Below are 26,620 nucleotides of genomic sequence, written 5' to 3'. Positions count from 1 at the left end.
CTACTGAGTACACACAACCTACAGGAACAGGGTTAACTAAAATATTCACTAATAAATTGTTTCTTGGATTAATAAGGATTTACGAAGAAAAATTCTGCTCTGTTAGGCTGCCCGCTAATATTTCTTTCTCATCTCACAGTCCGCAAGCATTACTTTATTGTACAAGTAGTAAAACTTCTCTTATACATCCAGAAGAAAACACAGCAACATCATAATAGCTGCGTTGATTTGTAATGCAATTCCAAACTTTCAGGCTCGGGATCATAAGTATCCTTACAGTACGCACTTTATGTACTACAGGGTGTACCAGAATTAACTGACCCTTTTAATTTGTTAATAAATAAAAAACTAAGAACGTTATGAAGTTGAAACTTGTTTTATTTAAAATGGTAGAGGGTGGGGTCGTGGTGAAGGTGGGGCATAGTAGGGGAAGAGTCGCTGCTGGGGTCGTATGCTCCCTCTGATGAACCGTACTGTGGTGGGCAGGAATGGTCGGCAATTATTTACGGGGAATATAACAATCTTAAACAATCATGGGAATTTACGGTGAATATAACATTCAACTTACGGCGAATATTATTTACGGGGAATATAACATTTGAATCTTAAACAATCATGTGAATTTACGGTGAATATAACATTCGAATTTTAAACAATAATGTCACTCAACTCATTATCAACATTTTAATTTTCCTTGTTCATTAAAAGTTAAAATAAAAACCACCATACGCAATCTTTCTAAATATTGGTTAAGCGTTCATTCTCGTAGCTAATTTCTCAGCATCTGTTTATTTGTGTTAGTCATACACGATTTGAAACTTCGTGCTACCATTTTTATTTTTGGAATTCATTTAAAGGGAATTCATTTAAATTTAAGCGGCCAGCAGCACCAGTAATTCGTTTGACTCGTTAATGACAACGCGAGGCATCAGCGTGCGGTCCAGGATCTATACTTTCAAAAAAAAATAAAGTGATCGTAAGTTCATCAGCCAATCATTGACGGCCTTTCAAGCAAAATCCACCAATCATGGACAATAAAATAGAACGTAAGTAGTTACGTTCACTTAGCGAGTTTTGAAAGTATGGGTCCTAGGAAGCGCCTGGTTTATTCCCAGTGAAAATGTACAGACGCGGCAGCTTCTGATTTGGATTACCAGAAGCTGGGGCGACTCTAAATTTTGTTAGGTAGTGTTTTTCAAGTGCTACTCAAATCTTAATTATTAAAATCTCAAAAGCAGAGGACGTGCTTCAATATTTCTGTCGCAAAATTTTCCCAAAAAAAAAACGCTGAGGAGCCTCCACTGTTGTGACGTATGGGAACCACAATCGCTGTGGTTCCCAGTCTCAAATGGTGACTGTGTACGATTGTGATGGCCCACACAGGCATTCGTAATCCATTGAAGTGTATCGGACTCCGCTATGTGCTACTTCGTATAGGCCGCTTTTGTGCATTCGTCCAATTTGCGTGGTGCCGTTTGTTGGGGTCTCATTGATGCGCGGGCTCCAGTAGTTTCCATTCGAGCCACTCGAACCAAAGGATCTCTGATTTAGATCACATTTACATTGAGTTTTTTGTGCTGTAAAATGGCAGCATCACTCGCATATCATGCTTCGATGAGCGCAATGTTATAAAAATCTCCGATTGCTTTGTCAAGTGCAGCTGTGCTCGATCCACATGAACTGCGGTCATCATGGCATTATATTTTATTCAACTAATTCATTCGTATGCTATAATCAATTGATCATGATTATGAATATATACTTATTTGCGTGAAAACAATTTAGTTAACAATTTTTTGTCAATTTTCCATTGAACTGAAATAGTACGAAATAAATTTTTACAAATTCTCACGTTCTTAATAGTATAACGTTTTCATGGAGCGAACGAAACTCGACATCAAATTCACACAACGAACCGAACCTTCTGGCCTGAGAGCGTTGCTGCTGAAACTTCCCGCATTTTAATTTCATTCTCTATGAGATTAAAAACCAATTTAATAAAACCCAATTTAATTTTAATCTCTATGGCAACCAAAAATTGATTACCGAATTTATTTATTAACGTAAATCTTCTAAAAGTTTCATATTATTATTGAATGTCGGGAGTATAACAGCGTTGAATGTCAGAAGCGAGATGACTTATCACAAGACGAAGCACCGCCTGCCCGTCTCAGCTGATGACGGCCGCCGTCAACAGTTTACAGACGAGCGTTGCAGCTGCAGCTGACTGCTGCTCTCGCCCTGAGAGTGCAGCTGCAGCTGACTGCTGCTCTCGCCCTGAGAGTGCAGCTGCAGCTGACTGCTGCTCTCGCCCTGAGAGTGCAGCTGACTGCTGCTCACGCCCTGAGAGTGCAGCTGACTGCTGCTCACGCCCTGAGAGTGCAGCTGACTGCTGCTCACTCCCTGAGAGTGCAGCTGTAGTGAGCGTGAAGAGCGTGAAGAGCGTGACGAGCGTGACGAGCGTGGAGAGCGTGACGACGCCATGCATGCATGCCCATGCTCACGCCTCAAGTTTAGATAGTTCCCAGTGGCGTTAACAATTTTCTGTTTAGCATGTCAATTAATTTATCTTATTCCTATGTATAAGACAATCCCAATATCAATCAATAATTCAGTTTATTATGCTACGTGATCAAGCAAACCAACTTTTCGTTAAACGTATAATTTAAAATGTAAAGCTAATCCCCTGACATATATCGTGATACTGCTTACTAAATCATAAGATGTAACAATTTTCTCTCAGTAACAAGTTTAGAAAGTTTGTGCAGGTGGTTGAGCGCAGTTTATTTTCCTAATTTCAAATATACTTTTCGTGTTCATCGTCTTTGAAATTAATTATTTACCGATTGAGGTAATGTCTTTCTGTATGTCAATAAAGTATCCATATTATGGAAATTTTTGCATTCCCTATGCTTGTAGACGTTTGCATGCATTTTTCACCGACTCTAGCACATTGGACTGAGATGCAGTAATGTAGGATTTGTATATTTTTCACGTTCTGGGGCCATGCTTTCAAAACTCGCTAAGTGAACGTAAGTACTTACGCACTATTTTCTTGTCTATGATTGGTGGATTTTGCTCAAAAGGCCGTCAATGATTGGCTGATGAACTTACGATCTCTTAACTTATTTTGAAAGTATGGGCCCAGACCTAAAGCAAAGCTGACCCTCGTATCACTTGTTACTTCATCAGCCGAGAGGAGCATATATTTAGGGTTCAAAATATTCATCTGTTACGACAATGTAAAGAGGTACGAAAAATCTATCTGTGTATATAGAATAAGTAACTTGAACGTTACAGACTTCGTTGCAAAGGCTATTGAATATTTAGGCAGTTGTATAATAAGGCAATTATCAGATATATCGTGATACTGCTTACTAAATCATAAGATATAACAATTTTCTCTCAGTAACAAGTTTAGAAAGTTTGTGCAGGTGGTTGAGCGCAGTTTATTTTCCTAATTTCAAATATACTTTTCGTGTTCATCGTCTTTGAAATTAATTATTTACCGATTGAGGTAATGTCTTTCTGTATGTCAATAAAGTATCCATATTATGGAAATTTTTGCATTCCCTATGCTTGTAGACGTTTGCATGCATTTTTCACCGACTCTAGCACATTGGACTGAGATGCAGTAATGTAGGATTTGTATATTTTTCACGTTCTGGGGCCATGCTTTCAAAACTCGCTAAGTGAACGTAAGTACTTACGCACTATTTTCTTGTCTATGATTGGTGGATTTTGCTCAAAAGGCCGTCAATGATTGGCTGATGAACTTACGATCTCTTAACTTATTTTGAAAGTATGGGCCCAGACCTAAAGCAAAGCTGACCCTCGTATCACTTGTTACTTCATCAGCCGAGAGGAGCATATATTTAGGGTTCAAAATATTCATCTGTTACGACAATGTAAAGAGGTACGAAAAATCTATCTGTGTATATAGAATAAGTAACTTGAACGTTACAGACTTCGTTTGCAAAGGCTATTGAACAATTAGGCAGTTGTATAATAAGGCAATTGTCAGATCGTTCCTGATTGCTCATGCATTCTCATCAAGAAAAATTATTAACTGAAATACTCAATCAATTTATTTAATTATATGACAGAATGACAGATTTATATGATCATACAACTGCTGGTGCCACAGGTGTGTGCTTGGATGAATGACCGAATTATGAGAACCATGACAACATGTAACTGTGATCATATATTAAATGATTTCTGAAACTTGAGTCATCCATTAGTGATCACATCAAATATGAAGCTTATGTGAATACCTGTATAATAGTCGTGAAGTGATCAAATTATGCGTGGAAAACAATCTTTAATGGTGCATATATACAAGATTGTCGTTGTACACACAAATCTATTAACACGTAATGTCAACATTCTGCATGTAGAGATCAAGTAAAATCTAAGTAGAATCCTGATGGCGTACGAATGCTTGAAGTTACAAGCAATTGAAATATTCTGAAATATTCTGGCACGAGTTGGTTTGGAAAAAATTGATGATTGGGTTAACAATCGATCAATTTAACCGACAGCACCTCATCTAGTTTAGAAGAGAATAATAAATGAAATAAGATCTAAAGCATTTCTATTTTGGATCTGAAAAGTTGATTTGCATTACGATTTATGTTCTCTGAATAATGCATTAATAGTCATGAAATATTCCCAACTTAAATTCATAAAAGCAACAGTAGTTAGTTCATTCTAATATCACATCCAAGACCACTACGTAGCGAAGTGTTATTTTAATGCAACGTCTCAAGAGAATGTCAACATAATATCTCTTCTTTCTCAATTCCAGGTTCCTCGTTCTCAATTAGCGTTAAAATTAAACAACGTTTTAGTCCATACATTTGCTTTAAACTATTAAGAAGACACATTTTCCTACAGCTAAATTTCATCTCTGCATGCGAAAATTTGGTCTTAATCTTAATTTATTTAATCTAAGCATTTTTAGCGTGTTTCAAAATAGAAGTTATCAAATACAATGGTAAAACGTACTTCATTGTACCCGCTCAAAAATATATTATAAAATTGTGCGCGGTCTTCTCATTAACATATAATAGTCAAGCTCAAGCTGGGTCATCATGTCGGAAAAACATTGAGACCGAAAAACAAATTTGATATGCATACCTGATATATGATTTGTGATAAGATTTTTGCTACACAAGAATCTTTCTGTTTTCATGGTCCGGGACGATTACTGAACTATTGAAATATTCAAATATAAAATAAATTTCTCATTTGCTAATACGTGAGTTCAATCCATCCCATATTCTTTTCGTCTGGTATCAGCATCTCGTGTGGTCGATTGTCTCAGGTTATAGCCGATAATTCTAGCATTCTGATCCTAAATTCGTACTTAATTATTTGAGGCGAAATGACTTGACTCGCAAAGCTGACTGACGTGTTTTTAGGATATTTTACGGATATTTTTATGGAATTTTGGGGATGCATTTGCAAGGCCCGGATGCTAATAAATCGGATTAAAGTTGTCCCTTGATCCATCTGCCCAAGTGTTGGCAACGAGAAGCAGATGTTTTCACAGCACCTGCGAAGGTGGACCGTTCTGCAGGTTTTTCTGTCGCCAATGTGCCAGGAGTTTAAGGCTTTATCCACTAAACTCGAAATATATAGCAAGGATATGTCGTTTATGTTTGTTGAAAGCACTATGCTGAAAAATCTTGCCTGATGAATCTATCGCGTTTGCATTAAATGTGAGCAATCGTTTTGCAATGCTGCTGCTCCACCGGCGTATATATATACAGACGCATCTCTGTATATATACGCCTTCATCATACTTATTATATAGACGCTGTGCAGGAGCAGCATTTTCCGACGTTATCTTAGACTATATTGTGCCTTCGGATTAGCATGTGTAATAACCTATAGTTGCTTCTGTGCCGCGCCTCATAAAAACAATGTACGGGCTTCCGATTCCTTTCCTCGCTCTATTCATTCAAACACAATTTATCGAGACGGAAACGTCTAAGCCAATTATGCCAAAGTCTTAGCGAGCATCGGGTGTAATAGTTCGGGTTCTGGATCCTTATGAATAAGCTTTATCAGGATGGCCGTTCCAGCGATAAGAAATTTGCATAAGTGTACGTGTATAACAGCATCGCTAAACAGACACTTATTGCTAATTTTTGCAAGGAAACGAACACAGCTTAATTATGCGTAAGTTACTAAATAGCTTCTGAATATTGGCAGAAATCCCTTCAAAAAGTATAACCTGAGCTATTCTTTGTTATAATCTGATTTGCAAATAAACTGTTCGTTCCATCCTTTCGATAATTTATATATAATATTCCTGGTTGAAATTGAGGTGTGATCGAGTACATTATAAAGTTTCGGGAGAACGCTTGTTAGTTGATCCATGCATGCCAAGTGAATAAACATTATCTTTACATATCTGCATGACCACTTCAAGTAAACTTGTACTGCCTAAAACACAGCCATCATTCCATGCGAACTGTTTTATTGTCCGCGATTATTGCTGTACAATTCAATTCAAAATCGATGAATTTCGGTACATCGCTGACATTTTAAGAATCCTACCTGCGATGCAGACGGCTTGAGTTTGCATATGCGGTGGCGAAAGCATATGCGGTGAAGTCTTATGCGTGGTTCATCACCATACAATTTATTTCTTTCCATGGGTATAAGGGAGTTTTCGAGGCAAAAAGGTTGTCTTGAGTGGTTCGGGTCGTCATGTCTGCGGCCAAGTTTTGCAGTTTGAATGAGGCATAATGAATGTAATTCTTGAATTTTTGCTGATGGCACGTAGACAAGTGAATTATTTTCTTTGCCATTATTTGCTTATAAATTATCTTTGAGTGAAGTAGCTTCAAATTTACAAAGAAACCATAAATCCAAAAATGGAATCTTCGGAGGATATTTGACTGAAATGCTTTCAGCATTTCGACGCCTGTTTATAATGAACCAATTTTAAATTCATTAATGTATTATGTACATTGTTTGATAGTAACAATTCTGTGATTGCGATAATTTTTATAATTTTCTACGATAAATATTCTTCATGAATGAAGCCTTGACAGAGTTGCACGAGCTAATCTCTGACGGCAGTTGATACCCATCATAAATTCTTGTATTTAACTTGCAATGTATATTGTAAAGCCGTATAATATAAAATAGGTAAATTGTATTATTTACGTAATTCATTATTTACCAAAATAATATATTGTCAAAATATTGGTATTTTATGAGAGGAACTTGTGGTGCAACTGCTATCGTGTTGCAGGCAACAGCACAAAAAATTGAACGGATCAATCGATGGAATTTAACTTGTAGTTTGGGGGAAATCTGGTCATCGTTCAGGAGCTTCCTGTGGGAAATAGCTGGACGTATGTCATTATCGTGCATAAAACTAAGCTATTCTAATGTTTCATTTGATTGTCGACAATCATAGGGGACTCTGTATAGTTAATGAGTGGAGCATAAAAGTGCGTGAAATGAACTGAAAACCGTTTGAAATGAACTGTGAACCGTTTAATTGATAAAATTATTTGTTCAGAATTTTTCTCTGTTCAGTACCAAACAAAAGAAAAATAAATTAAACAGAAATGAAACCAAAATATAGAGTATCGTTCAAAAACATTTGTGAACTCGTCTGTTTTCAGCAACGAACCAAATAGACTGGTTCGGACTTTTTTGTTTCTGGCATTTTTGAGAAAGCAGCAAATGTGATGCGCAATTAATATGTTATTAGGTCTCATTAAAATAATACGATTGTTATGCACGTTAGTCTCGAGATGTGCCTCATCAATTCGAAACGGTGTCATTAATGTCAAAAACGACAATAATGACAATAATAATGGAAACGACAATAAAAAAACGCAACACGTGTATTCTGGCACATGGCAGCGTATATCATAAGATGTTCTGTTCAATAATATTTTAAATTTTTTATTGTTGAACATAGTTTTTATCAATCTTCTTGAGAAGAAATTTCATTTCATAACTGAAAATACCAAGGACTAATTCCCTTTACCCAAGATACCATTGAAAAAGAACCAATGCACAAAGCTTTTATCACATGTATTGAATTTTTCGATGGCAGCGTATATCATTTGATGTTCTGTTCAATAATATTTTAAATTTAGAACATATAGTATTTATCAGTTTCATAACTGAAAATACCAAGGACTAATTCCCTTTACCCAAGATACCGTTGAAAAACAACCAATGCACAAAGCTATTATATGTCACACGTATTGAATTTTTCGTTGATTAGGTTAGATCTGATACACGCAATGAACGGACGACGTACGGAGGCAGACAGCGTTCTTGATGGTGTAGTTTTTAGACAGAAAAGCACTTCCGGAGAGACTGGTTTTCCAGGATATCGAGAACCTGCATATTGAAAGCTGTCGAGTTGTTTGTTGCAGTGCAATATGTGCTGCTGTATTCCATCTTATAGTATACAGATAATGCTTGTTGTGTTGATTAGTACACGCAGATGTGTCTGGTAAATATCAATGAAATTTATATGCCTATTTAACTCAACTGGACAATTATTAAACTCAATGCAGAGCGACATATAACAGCGTGAGTATTTTGCTGTCGTTCCGGCCATCGAAATTTTCAGTCATATAAAAATTAAATTTCAAGATGATTGACTTCACAAGAGAATTTTGCATCCTCTAAATACCGACGATATAAATTCTATTCCCTACAGCACAAAGACAATGAAAGCTCATGACCCAGCCGCAATGATTTACAATCGTGTAATTAGCGCAAACTTGTGAGCGGTTTGCTCCTGTCGGGTGTGAAACGTCTCAGTATTCCTACTTCCTGGGGAAAAGTCAAATTTAATGTCTGAGCCATTATTTATAATATTGTATATATTGTTATATTTTCTGGAAGGAATAGTGAGTGTACACGCGGTCCCTGCAAGCTTGCACTCATTTAATTTTGCTGTACGAATTTCCCGGAAGGATGAACTTAAACGCCCAAACCCAATAATGCTTCAAAAATAACCAGTTGAGAGGTCCTGGAAGGAAGTCATTTATGAGCTCAAAGAGGAAGATGAGGAGGCTGCGCTGGTTTAGTGGAGTGTCAGTTTTTGGAGTGGTGGTCGAGCAGTTTAGCTCTGGTGAACCTCAAAGGTCCTTCACAAAGGAGTCTACAGTAGACAGTTTGTACTGAGAACTAAGTTCCAGTAAAACTTACCTCGTCCTACATAAACCTAAGTACCGGAAATGATGGGATTACCAACTAGCTTGGTATTGAAGTTAAAGTTATTCATTTTTAAACACTCGCCGACGGTTTATCTTCATTTAATGGCTCTCATGCCTAGCAGCAAGTCGCGAAAGTGATACTTGATTAAATTAATCAATCCTTCTACATTCGATGTGAGAAGTAGCGACAGCTATTTTTTTCTCTTTCGCGCAAATTACTGACGATGTCAAAGTATGGATTTGTGAGAATCACAATTCCAAATCTAATTTGTTCTCGATCACGAAGGTTCCATGTAATTAGTAACCGATAACAAACTCAAGAGTTGTATGCGCAACGTTGGTCTTGCCCTGTGCAGAGTTTACCAGCGTTGTATTTAAATAGTCGGTGCAATTTTGAGCAACAGTGGGACTAATTTAGGGCCTGTGCTGTGAGGCCCTAAAGGTTCAGTGTACCCTGCGTATGGTGGGGACCTTCATGTTCAGTGTTGCTTATATGAGGTGGGGCCTTCAGACAAGAGGCCCAAGGACCACCCGAGGGGCGCCATCGTCCGACCATTCGTCATCGTCAGGAGCGTCGCGCGCGCAGGGCGAGGCTCGTGCGACTACAACGCTGCTACGCGCACCGCTGTACTTACGCTCGTTGTGTACTTTTTGTACTTACGCCTCGTCTCTGCGTACACCGTATGTCTTCATTTGCAGTCTTGCGAATGCGGTTGACTACTCTGCGCATCGCGTCGTTGAAAATTCGCTCATCACGTGAATATTTGTCAAAATTTTCAGGCGTTTAATACAGATTATTTAGGCAAAAATTCTTTGGAATTAATCCACAGGTATAGCTTTATGAATGGGACTATCCGCTTTTGTTCAGTTACCGTACAAGAATTTTAAGTTACGCTTCTATCAATTCTCAATTTAATTATCTTCATTTTTTAAATTTAAAAACTAAACTTTTGGAGAAGCGGCAGAATATAGTACTTAGCTGTGAACACGACCAAAACTATAGAGAAATAATGAAGCCTGCCGCGTCACGGAACACGTCAACATTATGACGTCGGGCGCGGGTGCGGTTTGCGGTGCAGTGGCGCAGTGCGTCGCCGCTGCCAGCAAACCTGTTGTTTTAGCAGCACAAGAACACGAGCGTCGTAAAATAAAGTGACCATTAAAACTGCTCGTAAAGGAGACTTTTTTGACAGATTCATGCTCCTACAGAAATTTATGAAGCTGCCTTGCTTCTTCAAATGTTTCATCGCCGCCACCACAGCCTTTTTCCAATGCTTGAAAATCCCATAAAATATTTTTTCGGTTTCGGACTCGAGCGTTGCTCACTGCAGTCGCTACGTGATGAGGAACATTTGGGGATCTATTAAAGTTCCAAATTGCCTTTTGTAGCCAAAATATGCCCTGTTTTTTGAATTGTGTTTCAATGCAGTTTTAGAATTTGATGTTTTCGAGAGTATATGGATCATAGTTGGTACCGATAGAGGTCCCTCTGTGGGTGACATGATTTAGAAGAAAAATACTTTGAAATTCAAACATATAGTAATATGGTGGGAAAGTTGTACTTTCTGGGCATAAAAAAATATTTCCAGGTATTACTTCAAAGTGCAGTATTTGAGGCGAGAAATGAGTATTTAATAGGATTTTACAAGCGACATCAGTCAAAAATCTCACTTTTATACTTCGATCTGGCAGTAAAGTTGCAGCCTAAATTGTTATAAGCGAGTCTCTAGATCAGGTCCGCAGCTTCTTAGATTCAGTGAAAGTAAAAGTTCTAAGTAAACAAACGGATGAAACACGTTCGGTAATCCCACAAACAAAAGAATTCTGAATGAGCTCTACAGAAATATTGTTTAATGAAAATCTTTTCTGTGGTGTAGTTGCAATGCAACTAATGACCTACGAGATCGCGTGCAACACTCGAAAGTTCGGCTTAAAGTTTGCAGCTGAAAAAAACCGCGCCTCGCTTGACCTGCCTTAATATTCCTTGTTGACTCCCGACTTCAAAAGGTCAACAATGTGAAATTCTAGAAATTAAGCTTGAATTATATAACCGGTTAATAAACTAACTGATCAACTTTCCAACGTAGAATGTAGAATTAATGATGCGCTTCCGCACAATTGGCGTTTGGAGATAGTAATTTTAATACTTAATAACTTAATATTTTAATAATTATAGTTTGTTTGCAATACTAGTTGGAATCCACTCACAGTCAACTTGTAATTCACGACAACGGAACAGCGTCGATCAGAAAAATAGCATTGTATAAATAATTACATCAGCTCAAGGAAGTAATACAACCGATTTCATTTTAAATGCATTAATTTTTTAAATGACTGAAGAATATCTGGTGACGATTAAGACGTAGTCAGATATCGTGCCGATAGCAATCGTAACAATAACCGGCCGGCGCATTGCTGTATAGCTCAGTATTATACACCGCATCGCTGTATAGCTCAGTATTATACACCGCATCGCTGTATAGCTCAGTATTATACAGCGCATCGCTGTATAGCCGTTATATGTTGTATTCGGATTCCGCCTCTCATGAGCGACTTCGTTCGGCCAGCGAAACACCCTTGTAAATAACTTCTTGATTCCTTATTATTTTCCGATGTAAGTTTTAATGATAGCATAAATTATGGAATAGCAGGAGTACATTTGGATAAACTGGTTGCTGATGACGATCGACTGAGTCTGCTTTGCAGTAAGTCTCTCGTTGGCTTACTTTAATGTCAAAAATTTTCACTCACTCACTGAATCCTTGCATTTATTGAATTGGGATTTATAATCATAATTCACATCTTCCCATATGCAAAAAAATATGTAAAAATTGAGGAATAACTTCTCTTGTTAATGGAAACATGAAGTGTATAGTAAGTAGAACAGCGATGAGAGCATTAATTGCAGTGTTGGACTTGGTGCAGTTGCTGCCGCGCGGTCTCTTCTTCGAATATCAGCTGTTCCAATCGACGATTAAGAAATAAATACCTAAAGTTTACTCTCAATTTGCAACAGAATTTAGCAAAAATAGCACAGGAGGAAGAGCTTGTAAGGTGGGGAAGTGTATGGTGTCAGGTCGCTCATTACGCAGCGCCTCGTCGTCCTCTTATCTCCCCTCGCGCGGCTGTAACTCTGCGACGCAGCGCTGCCCTCGTTCCCGGTGATGAATGACGGCCATTTGTCATGAGGCTTACTTCATTTAGACATTCTTGCTCTTCTTCTTCATTTATTTGCTTGCTGCCCTTCATTTGTCACGTCAAGGAAGGAAGGATCGTGTTTTAATAAGCGTAAGAGGGAAGCACAGACAGTTTTTTATGCAGATACCCTCTTGAAGAGCCGTGGCATTGCGCTAGACAAACACTAACACTGCAACTGCGTCGGGGGTGGAGATGTTGCTTCTTTGGGGGAATGTTACAGTCCGCAGTGAAGCATTGAGACGCATTGCACGGATTTTATAGTTTAACTCATGAAACAATGTTCTTGTTATTGTGTTATGAAATATATAACATGGTATCAAATAGAGACCACAATCTTGCCAGTTTGTTATTAACAAATTATAAATTCTATGTCCAATGCAAGTCTTGTGACTGAGTATCGATGTAAGAATACTGATTGTAAAATTCGATGTAGTATGTACTGTATAATGTACATCAATATTGATAATATTTTGAAGCTCAAAGATAGTAGCAAAAACATGCAATTGTTAGGAATTGGAAACAGTTTGAAGCGAAGAACCAATTGGCAGGAGAGCTGTGGTGACGCTGATAAATATTAGTGCACAGAATTAAGTTTAGAACCTGTCAGTTGTGTGAGAAATAAATATTATCTTATGAGAATATAAGTGAATTCAAGTGTTCACGTAATACACAGGTAGGCTAAATTTCATGACAAAGAAGAACACTGTAATAGTTTACGGAAATATCTGATCATCGATAATATGATTACAGAAAATGAAAGTTTCCGCTGAAAAGAACTCATTATGGAATGAAAGGCCTAACATAGGCCAGAGTTTTGTGTGTCCCTAAAGGCCGTGAGGAATGCAAGCGCTACTGATGAGTGAACTTGGGGCGATAAGAAGCGATGTAAGTCACCGTTTACAACTCAAACTCAGATTACGCAAGTGTTAGAGGCATTCTGCTCGCCTCAGTTGGACGAGTGAACGAAGTTTGTGAAGCACATTCCACATATTGATATATCATAGAGGAGCATTGAAGGCGAGAGCAAGAGTACTGAGAACCCCCGCTGGCTTGGGGATGTGCAGCAAAGAGAGTGAAGACCCAATCGAGGGGACCTCTCTTCCCCAGGGCCCCTTTAGAGTCTGTCGAGGTCCGGTAATTGGAGGTATTTATTGTGGGTCTTGTCGCGTAGTCCCGACCTTCTCTTTTGCCTGAGAGTTAGTGATGCTTAATGATTGGTGGCCGTTGGCAGGCCGATGGTCGGCGCCCTTAAATCGCCTATAATTTGTAACTGGGCTCGATAGAGTTCCGGACGCGAGACTTGTGGAGAGCGCGGCCCGCTATAGCTGGAGGTAAGCGCTTAAAACGCGAACATTATTCGTAAATAATACTTAGATCAGCAATATCTACACTGACACTATAATACATTTTGTCACCCAGTTATACATGTGTGAAAACTTTTCACACTTAATTCATAAGGCCGGTCAAGAAACTCAACTGAGGGCCGGGACACAAATGACGAAAACATTTTAGCTATAGCATAAAGCTTTCGTAAAGAAATTGACATTGAAATTAATGCTTTACAGACAAAGTGAACGTCGCTCATGAGCCGAGTTTTCTCCTTGCACCAATTTCGAAATAAAAGTCACTGAGCGTCGACTATGCGTTGTCTATTTATTTCGATTTCGGTAAATGCCGTTCGAGAAATTGTACGTTATCTTAATGACGGTTAGGAACATAATTCTAATGATTCAATCTTATAGTAGGCAACAAATTTACCCTCAAAAGTTTGAATCATTGATCGAAAGTCAGCAGGTTACAGATCAAGTTATTCCTATTTGTACACTAACGTACGTTTTTGGGTCGCGGCTCATATATAATCTTTCATATTTTCCAGCACACAACTGCAATGTGGAAAAGGAAAATCACTCACGCGATGTTCATTTAATTAATGAAGTCCTGACCTCGCCAAATTAATTTCCATCAAATTTTTTCCAGAGATTTTGCAAGAAAATTGGTCGAGCATTGATAGTTGAAAGGGATGCATCAGATGTCGATGTTATCAATGGGTGAAAATTCTTTCATTCACAAATTGCTTCTCTCCAAATGAATCCATAATTCCTTTCAATACAACCTTCGTTAAAAAGTCTGCAATAATGATCACGCCGCGCAATTACGAATGTGCGACATTTTGTTTTTTTTGATGATTATTCCATGAATAAATTAGACTAAATTCTATCGGCAATGATAAATGATGGTTTTAACTTCGAAATTACCAGAACAAGTGTAATGAATGAACGACATCCAGCCTCGCGCACTTGGTTACTTATTGTTCCAGAGCTCCAACAGATGTCGATGGCTGGCCTCGATTGATTATAATCTCAGATATTTTTTTTAATTGATAGCATTTAAATTCGTCTGATAAATCATGCGATTAACTTAGGGTTACTTCTATACGTATCGCTCCACGCATCAAGATCGAAATTAGTTTCATTTAATTGGTTAGATTTTTTCTGACAAATCACGCGAAAAATCAAATCAATGTAACAAATGGCCCGCGTTATCAAAATCGAGATTAGTTTCATAGGTTATTTCGTCGTTAGGTCAGATGTCAATTCACTTTTTTATTCACAGAACGAAAAAAAATAATTGCAGAAGACAAGATCAAAGAAGTTTGCACGGTAAAAGTCTCGATGATAACCTCGAATGGTCGTTAACTTATTCCTAACATTACTTTGCGTTTTTCTTTTTGGTTTGTAATAAGATTCCATCAAGTTCTTATCATATATTTATTCTTATCATGAAAACCTCTACAGTGATAAAGCCAGGATATTTTATAAACTATCCTTCACTTCACGGGCTCTTGAAAGGAATGCACTATCAATGAACCCCAAAACTCCCGAATTTCCCAACCTGACATCCAGTCATTCGAACATGAAATATCACGATATTCCAAGTAAGAAAGAGATTCAGCCACTACATTAAGTTACTTTCAACAGTTATATATTTCATTTGTAATGCCTCTAAAATTCATTCATGAAATCGCGAGGTCTGCGACCGTGGGTTGCGAGTCATCGAGCGGACCTACCCCTTCCTTCCTCCTTGGCCGGGCCCTGGGTCACGCAGCGGCCCCATTGGAGAGGGGTAGGAAAGAGGTAGGAGAGGGGTAGGAAAGGGGTAGGAGAGGGGTAGGAGAGCGGTAGGAGAGGGGTAGGAGAGCGGTAGGAGAAAGTTAGGAGACGAACCCCAGGTTAAGTCGGCCGTTTAGTTGACGAGTTTAGTTTCTTAGGTCAAGTTTTGTCGTGAAGTTTATGCCTCGCTCCAGAAACGCTGCGACACCTCAGCTATGAATTAGCGGATTCATAGTCGTCTGAGGGAAGTAGGAGCAGAGTCGTCTGAGGGAAGTAGGAGGAGAGTCCTCTGAGGGAAGTATAGGGATAGAATCGTCTGAGAGAAGTATAGGAGGAGAGTCGTCTGAGGGAAGTAGGAGGAGATTCGTCTGAGGGAAGTAGGTAAGAGAGTCGTCTGAGGGAAGTAGGTAAGAGAGTCGTCTGAGGGAAGTAGGTAAGGGAGTCGTCTGAGGGAAGTAGGAAGAGAGTCGTCTGAGGGAAGTAGGTAAGAGAGTCGTCTAAGGGAAGTTTCATGAGTGTCATTGTAGACAAGTAAGAGTGGCGTTGCCATAATTATGTAAAATTAGTAAATTCGAATGCCAATGAAGGGAATATAGACGAGAGGTTCGAGAAGTGTCACGCGAGGCAGGTAAGAATATGAGGCGAGGTATCTTTTGTACAGCGCGTGAGTGCAGCAGCGGAAATGTAGGAAGTGAGGCGGGCGGTTGAGGTAGGCGGTTGAGGCAGGCGGCTAAGCCAGGCGGTTAAGCCAGGCGGGTGAGGCAGGCGGCTAAGCCAGGCGGTTAAGCCAGGCGGTTAAGCCAGGCGGTTAAGCCAGGCGGTTGAGGCGGGCCGTGTTGGTAGTCTGGGGGGCAAGCCTGGGTGCCAAGGCCGCTGGGAGCGCAGGAGGCGAGGGTGGCACCCCGCGGGGCCGCGATCATCTTGCGGGGCAGCTTCCAGAACTACCAATGCAATGTGTGAGTCGCGTGAAAACGAGATTTTATGTCGGCGCTTATGGGATGTGAGGAGAATTCCCGCACGCGATTTGTTTAAAAATTAATAAATTTATAAACTCAAGTTTTAATTAATTTCAGTACCGCTGAAAAGCGAAAGATAAATGAATAATCATTCCTGCATCTTGAAAATAGAAGCCCATTAAAGAGCACTGTTTAAATAAACTAATACTTGAACATATAGGAACCATATATGGTCTAATTCAAGCCTAGTAGAAACCCATATACTAACATATTTTTCTTGAAACAAAAGTTATCATAAAAATTACTAATATTTATTCGACATTTCAACCCAAAAGTATAAATAAAATGTAATAGTAAGATATAACATCCATTTTTACCTGATTTTATCAAAAAATGAATGAGACGGGGCGCCGAACTGCATGCTCAAAACTCCTATATTGCGTATCGAAGCCAGCTAACCTGTCTGACCGGTTGATGCCGTCCATATCTCATTCGGATGAAATTATTAATATCTTATATTTTCCGGTTCGTGGTTGGCCGTCCTTAAATCGCTTATGATTTCTACCAGAACTTGTGGTTGAGGGTGAAGCCGTAGCGGATTTGCCATACCGGTACATGGAAAAAGGATTGTGTAATTTATGGTGTGCTTGCTATGGTTTAAGTTCCAGATATGTAATACAGGGAGAGAATACATCATACAGCACGTGTAGATGGGTAATACAGTTAGAGAATACATCATGCAGCACGTGTAGATGGTAATACAGGTAGATAATACATTATGCAGCATGTGTAGAAAATTCTATATGGGTAATACAGGTATAGAACACATCATATATCATGTGTAGAGAAATAAAATATTATCAGTCGTTTTCAAATCTTTCTCTTCTGTATTCGAGAATTTGCTGTAAGATAGGGAAACAAGAAATAAAGAAGATACAGTTTTTCATAAATATGTTCCATTCACAAACTTCTGTTTGGGGCAATACAGATTATTGTGCGAATAAAGTTTTGAATGAAATGTTATTCTCAAGTTTGATTTTAAGGCCTGTTAAATGTGGACCAAGTCATTGCCCTGACAGCCATCATCATAAGCCTTCCACTCTCATCAGGGAGCCGTATTATTGATAATGTCAACTGAGGACTTTCAGTCTAATATGGCGAGTGTAGATGATCAATGTTTGTAGAGACACAAGTTTAATTGCATTTTGTAGTGATGGCTAACAAATTATTGGGCTCGTGGATCTCAATGGTAAATAACTTTTTCTGATCTTGTTGCGCGGGTTTCAGGAACCACCTTTAAGTTTGTCACACTTTGGCATGTATATATTAGACTCTCTCATCAAGTATATTGACTTGAATTCAAGAAAAAACTCTCATGCAGACTTGAACATAACATTCTCCTACGCAAATGGCAAAATAGACTTCAGTAAGAATAATCTTGATACCAAGTGATACCTTACAGCTGTCAATTGAGACCTTGAATGTGTGCCTGAGTTAAGGGGAGTTTGACGGTATAGTGCCAATATATTTTGCTGCCCAAGATTTTCTGTCCATCAGCAGCTGGTCCAATATTTATTAGTCATTAAATTGTTCTTCTGTAACAACCTGCGCCACGTAAGAGCAATGGCTCAAACTCAGGACAGGAGATCTGCTCCAAAGACAGGAGATCTGCTCCAAGGACTGGAGATCCGCTCCAAAGACTGGACATCTGCTCCAAGGACTGGAGATCTGCTCCAAGGACTGGAGATCTGCTCCAAGGACTAGAGATCTGCTCCAAGGACTGGAGATCTGCTCCAAAGACTGGAGACCTGCTCCATGATATTCTACTGATTTGCAGTGCACACGTCCCATGTTTGACACTCCCTATATACAAGACCTTATTATAGGTGTCAGCGACACCGACAACTCATTAACACGATCATATATTAAAAGGACATTCAGGTCAGAAAAAGACTGAAGGCCGATTTCCGTTCATCATCGAACTTCTGATAGTGAGAATGATTTGGGATCAAAATTAAATTTACGGCCACCGTACGTATAGAGGTTTTGGTCAAAGTAAAACCTATCATCATTGTAGAAATTTAGAAATTAGGATCGAACTAAAACTTACATCGTTCATCGTTGAGATAAGGATCATAGGTAAACTTATGTTAAACAAATCAGACCAGAACTTAGAACCTCAATTTAAGTTATGATCATGTTAATAATATGCTAATTACGCATCTAGCTTCTGAATTCTGTTTAGCTTGCGTCGATGCCTTGCTTGACAAAGATAGATGATATATTTGAGAATCAAAGATCAAAGGTTCGCTGAGCCATATATGTCACTTTATGATACCGATTGTCTTCGAAATTGCTTGACTACATTTGATTCGAGGAAATTAACAGCAATAATCGTCCATTTTCCTATTCATTTTCCTTTCTTCGTGATTCCACTGTATTTTGCCAGTCAATTTACGAGAACGTAAGCAACTGCAATCCCGAGTCTAATTTTTTTTTACGATCGTTAGACGAGCAGAACTGACTTGAATTGGCGTGCATCTCGCATCACGCGTTTGCGTATTTATGCAAAACCCAAAATTTCGTTTGATAAAAAAATATCGACTGCCGGTTATACCTTCGCCTAAATTCGTGTATATAGTGCCTCAATCATATAACACGTCAAATGAGAGGAATACATGTTTTTTGGCACAGCAATGCCAATGTAAAGCGAATTAAAAGTACCGAAAAGAACGAACCTGAAAATGAAAAAATTAATTTCAAGGTTTAATTTCCGACGATGCTGCAAAATGGTCAGAAATACAACAAATTTGTCAGCATTTCCAGAGGGAAATATGAGACAGATATACATGTATAGTTGAATTCAAGGTATATATAAACACATTTAATTTTGTTTACACATCATGATCACGCTAACGGTTACTGCAAATGGTTGAATATTTGTTAGTATAGATGGTGGACAGAAATGCCCGGCAGGAAAGGATTTGTCAAGAAGAGATCGAGTTGCCATAATTAATGACTGACGAATCCTCAGGCCGAAGCATCGAGTTTGTGCAGCAGAGGAAGTTGTTAGGGAGGAATGTGACCGTGACGGCTTTACATAGGAAGCTTACAGCACATTACGCCTCGTCGCGAGTCCATAACAGTTCGTCAACGAAGGGCGTATTATTATTTGAAATCGGCGTATGAACGTATTTAACTCCTAACAGTTTAGCGTCAGCGTATTGCTGTTTTGGTACGTTTTGTCGTGCGAAAAAGCAAGTTTGTACATGCCGATCTGAATTCTAGTCGATTTGCAGTTATTTTCCAAGAATTTGACATCCATAATAAAGGATATTGATAAAAAACTACTGATTCCAATTCAGCAGGCGCAGCTGGTAGTACTAAATGTTTCGATTTATTAATTTAACGCAATAGTGATTTGTCACTCAATTCTATAACGCAAAAAACATTTGTCAATAGAGAAATATGTACTTATAAACCTGGAAATATTGAGAAAAAATTTGTTCATTTCATTATTGATAGAAATATGAGTTACCCCTCGCCATCTTGACACGCAATGCATATGGCGGCCACTGCCAGACTCGTCCTCTTATCGCGCGTTATATACCGACGCAACCATGGTTGAATTAATATATTAATTCAATTAATTAATATATTAATTATAATTAATATATTAATTATTCAATATGATTATTATATTGAATTAATATATTAATTCAACGACTTATATTATTATCACGACTTATATTTTATACTGCGAATTGCCCCCGAACTTCCCATGCAGTATCTGCCTGCACACTTCCAGTTCCCCGGTGTGTTCGCCATGTTTACACTCAATTTTTATACGATGCAATCTTCAAAGGTACGATAAAGTTTTCTCAGAGGCGATAAAATATTTCATCAGAATAAATGACTTCTGGAAAAATGAATGTTCAAAATAGCATGGAGGATAGAAGAAGAATATTGGCCGCAATTCCCTTATAAATTTAAAACATTATTGCGTAAAACATTCATTTTGAGCGCTAAAAAAGAATTGTAATAATCATTTCAGCCTCCGTAACAATATAGATTTTTGAAGTTATAAAGAAAATACCGGAAGGGGTCATACAATATTATTGTTATCTCTCTCATGCATGTAGTTTATCCTGGGATATCAAAAAGATCTTGCGAACTGAGACAAAGCAAAGACTTGAGTACGGCTAAGTTTATCATCACGTTTGGATTACAGGCCTCGTATAATAGTCCTTTAATAATCCCGTACTGCGGAAGCAAGAACTCTACCACGAAGACGATTATCATTTTTATAAATAAATGCTTTAGAAGTCTAACTGGAGCAGCCCTATAATTTACGAATTAGTAGTTATATCATTAGTCTGCTTATATCGCAAGTTCACAAGGAATTTAAACCGCCGAATTGAACTAATTAGTAGCATGTAACCCAGTTCTCATATCTCAGAACAGTTAACGCGCTGCAGGAGAGACAATTTCCTTGGCTTTGCATGTCCAACGTTTTCGTCTTTTACTTCATATAACTCACGCATGACTTGAAGATGTAATCTATGCACGATATATTCGTGCATGTGTGTGTGGGCTGAATTCTTCCAGGGCGAAAATGGTCGCGTATTTACCTCAGATAATTAATCATACGCACGTAAATTTAATCAAAAGAAGTATGTATTTAACTGACTAAACGCACTGGACTGCGAATGATATCGTGAAGCAGGTTTCAGTTTTGTACAGCGCATGCTCGGAGGAAATTCTAGCCTGCGTGGATAACGGGTATAAACTATTGCCATTTCAGACTGGCACAGTCTTATATACTCTAGCAAGCATGCACGAAGCGCTGTAAAATGAAACTTGATATAAACTATTGCCAATTCAGACAGGCAAAGTCTCACTCTAGCGAGAATATATGAAACACTGTAAAAAAGCTTTATATAACCTATTGCCACTTCATACAGGCCAGCACAGTCTTACTCTAGCAAGCATATATGAAACACTGTAACATGAGACTTCATATAAAATATTGCCATTTCAGGCATTCACAGTCTTACTCTATAGCAAGCATATATGAAATACTGTAAAATGCAGCTTTGGTAAAAATATTGCTACTTCATACAGGCACAGTCTTACTCTAGCAAGCATATTATATATATCACTGTAAAATAAAGATTGATATGAAAAAATTACGACTTCATAAACAGGCACAGTCTCACTCTTGCAACAATATATGAAACGCTGTAAAAAAAAAGCTTGATATAAACTATTGCCACTTCATATACAGGCACAGTCTTACTCTATAGCAAGTATGCACGAAGAGCTGTAAAATGAAACTCGATATAAACTATTGCCATTTCAGACATTCACTGTCTTACTCTAGCGCAAACATATATGAAAGACTTTAAAATGCAGCTTGATATAAACTGTCGCCACAGTCTCACTCTAACAAGCTTATAAGAATCGTTTTTTTCGGCACTGTAATTAAAACTTTTATGTTTCCCGTGCCGCACGCTCTCACGTGTCCATTTCTGAGGCACCATGAGTTACACGCGTACGTGATTTGGGCTGTATAAAATGTCTCGGTGATGGTGCTGAGTGAGATGATGATGGTAATTTAAATTGTGGTGAAGGTCCCGATTATGGTAAATGAAAATAATATAAGTAGTGGTGACGCTCCTTATTATGGTGGTTAAGGTAATTTAAGTGGTGGTGACGTTCGTAATTATGGTGATGAAGGTTAAATTATGTACGTTGTCGTGGTGATGAAATCAAAGTACATAATTGGGAAGATGGTGATGGCTGTGGTGACGGAGGTAATATAAGTAGTGGTGATAGTAATAATTGTGGTGATAAAGGTAATTCAAGTGATAGTGATGATCCTTATCTTGGCGAAGAAGGTAACCTATATATGCGCTGGTGCTGGTTCTGATTTTGCTATGAAGGTAATCTAAATGGTGATTGTATTCCTGATTGTGGTAAAGCATGTTACTCTATTTCATTTAATAAGGCCTCCGAAGGCTTTATAAGTTGTTCTTCAGTTCAAATTTGACTTCAATTTTCGCGAAGGCAATTGATTGCCTCGGAGCTCAGCAACATGCAAGAGCGCAACTAATGTGGTCAAGGCTATTAAAACGAAATTGTTTTTCGAACATTGTCGAGTTTCTACTCATCGTTACTAAATGCTTTGAAGATATTGAAATTTGGACTATTTATTGCCACTGTTCACATCGATTTATTATGAAATACTCGCATAAATTTAAAACTTTTAATTGAGCATTTCTTTGCCGAAATTATTCGTTTAAAATATGAATATTTGGTAGTAGAATATGAGTTCTATTGAAAGACGCCGATGACGATGCGGCTGTTGTGCTGTATAATGCTTTAAAACACTAGAAAAATTATCACGTTAATTCAGGGATGATTTTTATAAGCCTTCTAAAGCCACGTAATTATTTATTGCAAATCTCAGTTGAAATAATATTTGCTTCTTGCTTTACTTTGCTGTAGCAAGCTCTGTAGCAAACACGCTGGATAACAGCTGTATAAACAATATTTTTGTTCGTTGTCAGTATTGTCTTGATTGTTGTTAAGATTATCTCAGTTTTATCTTGACCGTTGTTATTGTAAAAACCTCTCAGATCCATGTGTGTATTATATCTTGCTATTAAACAATAAATCGTTTAAATAAATCGTTTGTGTTATCGTGTTATGTTATATAAATCGTGTTATGTTTAAATAAATCGTTTATGTTATCATATTTCTTTTACTTGTATTTTTTTTTGTCAATTTCTTTTACAGGAAAATTGCAAGAAATGAGACAATAAATTGCAAGAGACGGGAGAACAAATTGCAAGATAAATTCTTTTTACGTGCAAATAAATTTTATGTACTTAACCCTTGAATTAATGTTCTTATTTAATGTAGAGACGTATTACTGCGCTACGCCGATATAACATGTTTTGTTCATGTTTGACTTGGTATATGTCGTGCTTAACACAAAGAGTGCTGCAGGGAGGTATAGCCTAATTACCTAAGCATTTATAGGCGAAAATTGGAAAAATTATGTTTGAATCATTTATGATACACCGTGCATTTGAGAGTTAAATGATGTAATCATCCTGGACATTTCACAAATACGGTTAATGAAAAATGAAGCTTGATTTAAATTTCAATCGTACGTCGTTTTCCACATTATATAGCATGTCAAAAGTGTAGCATTTGTATAAGAATAACCAGAAAATACCTGATGGTTTGCATTCAGTTTGAATATATTAGGATTATGGTTGGAATAATGTAATAAATAAATAAACTAATTAATTAATTAATAAATTAACATCTTCCCGGCATTTTTATTTTGTTTAAAATGACCGAATACGATTTGCTGATGCGCAGGTTGATATTGAAACTAATATAATAGACCGGCGGACACTTAAATTTAAATTTTATTTCATCAGTAACAGATAACTGGTTTGTTATCTATCTTGCCGACGCCATTTACTTTATCCAAAAGAGTTTATCACCTCAAATTCATTCAAATATCTTAAGTGAAGTGAAATAATTTTAGAACTTCTTTGCAATTCATTGTTATTTATTTTAAAATTAATGAAATTTAATAAAATTCCGAAATCTGAGGGAAGAACTTCTTCATATTTTGTTTGCGTTTGTGTGCAGCAGCAGATCACATGCAGGCTTCACTAAATTCGAATAAAAATAATATTTAGATTTTAAAATTCATTAGTTTATAATATATTTTAACGAGCTTCATATTAAATGAATATTGGATTTTTTTCAATACTGATGCTCAAAACTTTCTATTTATTAAATAGCGTTCAGTAAATTGTTGTACCGAAAGTAGAATTAATTATTTCAATCCGACAGCTCTAGAATAGAATAATAATTTACCATATTTAAGAATGTATAATATCTACTCATATCTAATTTCAATAATAATAAATTATTTTACTTAAGATAACAATTTGTTTATTCGAATATTCATTATTCATGCACGCCTCTGGTGGTCGTTAAAAATTGTAAAAAAATTTTATAAGAAATTAAGTATAAATCAAAGAATTTTCGTTAAATTTGAGACATGTTATTAGATATATAAAATGCGTGGCATGTTATTTTAATCAGTAATTCAAAAGAATACGGTTACACTGTTTGATCAGTAATTCAATGAAATACGGTTACACGTACTGTTTGATCAGTAATTAAAATTAATACGGTTTCACGGTTTGATCAGTAATTAAAATGAATACGATTACACTGTTCGATCAGTAATTAAAATGAATACGATTACACTGTTCGATCAGTAATTAAAATGAAAACGATTGCACTGTTCGATCAGTAATTAAAATGAATACGATTACACTGTTCGATCAGTAATTAAAATGAATTGAAATAGAATCCATGTGAATATAAAATGTCATGATAAATTTGCGATACAGCGAACGTGATCATTTTCGACGATTAATGTGCAGATTTATTAATTTGACGACGATTAACGTGAACATTTATTAATTTAACGCTGATTAATGTGCTGATTTATCAATTTGATGATGATTAATATGTAGATTTAGTAATTTGTCCATAATTAATGTGTGAATTTATCAATTTGAAGATGCAGGGTTACGTGTATGATTTATAAATTTGATGGTAAATGCGCATATATATATATCAATTTGAAGAAGGTTACTGTGTATATAGATTTAGTAATTTGATGATGATTAATTTGATCTTTGTACAAGTTCTGTAATAAATTATGATCTTCCCAACCCTCTTGATCAGATGCAGGTCGAGAGCTATTTCTATATACTAATCACTTTACAAAGAAAAAATGGTCTGAAAAAATGCTTCATTATATTTCTTTTAATTGTGCCTAAAAATTTCGTCTATTTTCGCGCTTCAATATACCAGACTCGCATGCGAAATAAAATAATTGTGTTTCATTATAAATAGTAATTCTTTTGTAGTTACTTACGAGCATGGTTGTTAATCAATAACAAGTTCTAAAGTAAATAATCAGGTTTTTGACAACAAAAATTGAGCATTGAAAACAAATTCTAAAATAAATAATTAGGTTTTTGACAACAAAAATTGAGCATTGAAAACAAGTTCTAAAATAAATAATCAGGTTTTCGACAACAAAAATTGAGCATGGAAAACAAGTTCTAATATAAATAATCAAGTTTTTGACAACAAATTTTGAGCATTGAAGATCTCTATATAAAAGGGGCACATTGCATTGCCCTCGGAACAAGACGAAGGTTTCCCTCACCCAGAACATGTCCTGAGGAGACGAAGCGCCCTCGAAGAGCCCCATCAGAAACTTGTGCTTCTTGAACTGTTAGCGCACAACAAAATTTGCATCAGAATAATTTCTAAGTCACATCATACCCTGATAAATTTTCTGTGCAAAATTATCGCCTCCTAAAGCCGTTTCTGGTAAGATTTTTTTTTTTTTCAGTATGAGCGATTGAATCAGACGATCAAATTGAAATCAAACGGCACGTAAAAAAATTTTCAAAACAAAAGCTTTATGTCAAGAACTACCAGCATGATTAACTTCACTTAATATCCCGATTTAAAATGGATATAAATAAAAGTTTTCATTAATTTAACTCTTTTTAAAAGTATGGGCAATCGTGCGGACTAAAGGTTCATTCATGGGTTGTGTTACAGATGTGCACACGACAAACATTCAATCGTAACTATTAGACGAGTCAGGCCGACCCACTCACGTACATGGGCCGAGGCGGGGCCAAAGTCCGCCGCCACCAATGGCCGGGTTGGGCCAGGTGAGACAGGCGGGTCTCAGTGAGGGCAAGTCCCACACGAGTACGTGAGACAGGGTGGGGCTGCGTACAGGTAAGCGTGTGATGTTCACAAGCAGCTCGCTGATGTCACTGCTGCAAGGGAGGAGCGTAACCCCCTTGACAGGTAAGAGTCTCGGTGTCATTTCGAGTTGCGACTGCCTACCTACGTAACCATATATATGCACCAACTCTCTGCTCTCGCGCTCCCGTTTGCTAGCTCTCTACATCTCCCTGACGACATCAAAACCTTTGATAACTCGTTTGTTCTACAAAGATTTCAAAATATGACAAGTCTAGCAGCAAATCGTCAAATGTTCTTGAATTAG

At 37.4% G+C, this 26,620-nt stretch overlaps 1 long non-coding RNA gene across 1 annotated transcript; it reads right to left on the bottom strand.

Moving 5' to 3' along the window:
- Window positions 1-426: 426 nt before the first annotated feature.
- On the bottom strand, window positions 427-26,171 carry LOC125178743. Its single transcript, XR_007157004.1, has 2 exons — window positions 25,757-26,171; window positions 427-473 (listed from the first exon to the last, which is right to left on the bottom strand). It is a non-coding gene; the product is annotated as an uncharacterized LOC125178743 (long non-coding RNA).
- Window positions 26,172-26,620: the final 449 nt, after the last annotated feature.

This window comes from Hyalella azteca, unplaced genomic scaffold (assembly GCF_000764305.2).
Source record: "Hyalella azteca isolate HAZT.00-mixed unplaced genomic scaffold, Hazt_2.0.2 contig12373, whole genome shotgun sequence".
NCBI classification, from domain to species: Eukaryota; Metazoa; Arthropoda; class Malacostraca; order Amphipoda; family Hyalellidae; genus Hyalella; species Hyalella azteca.
The sequence above is the reverse complement of the archived record's forward strand: the minus strand, read 5'-3'. Positions and strand labels throughout refer to the sequence as shown.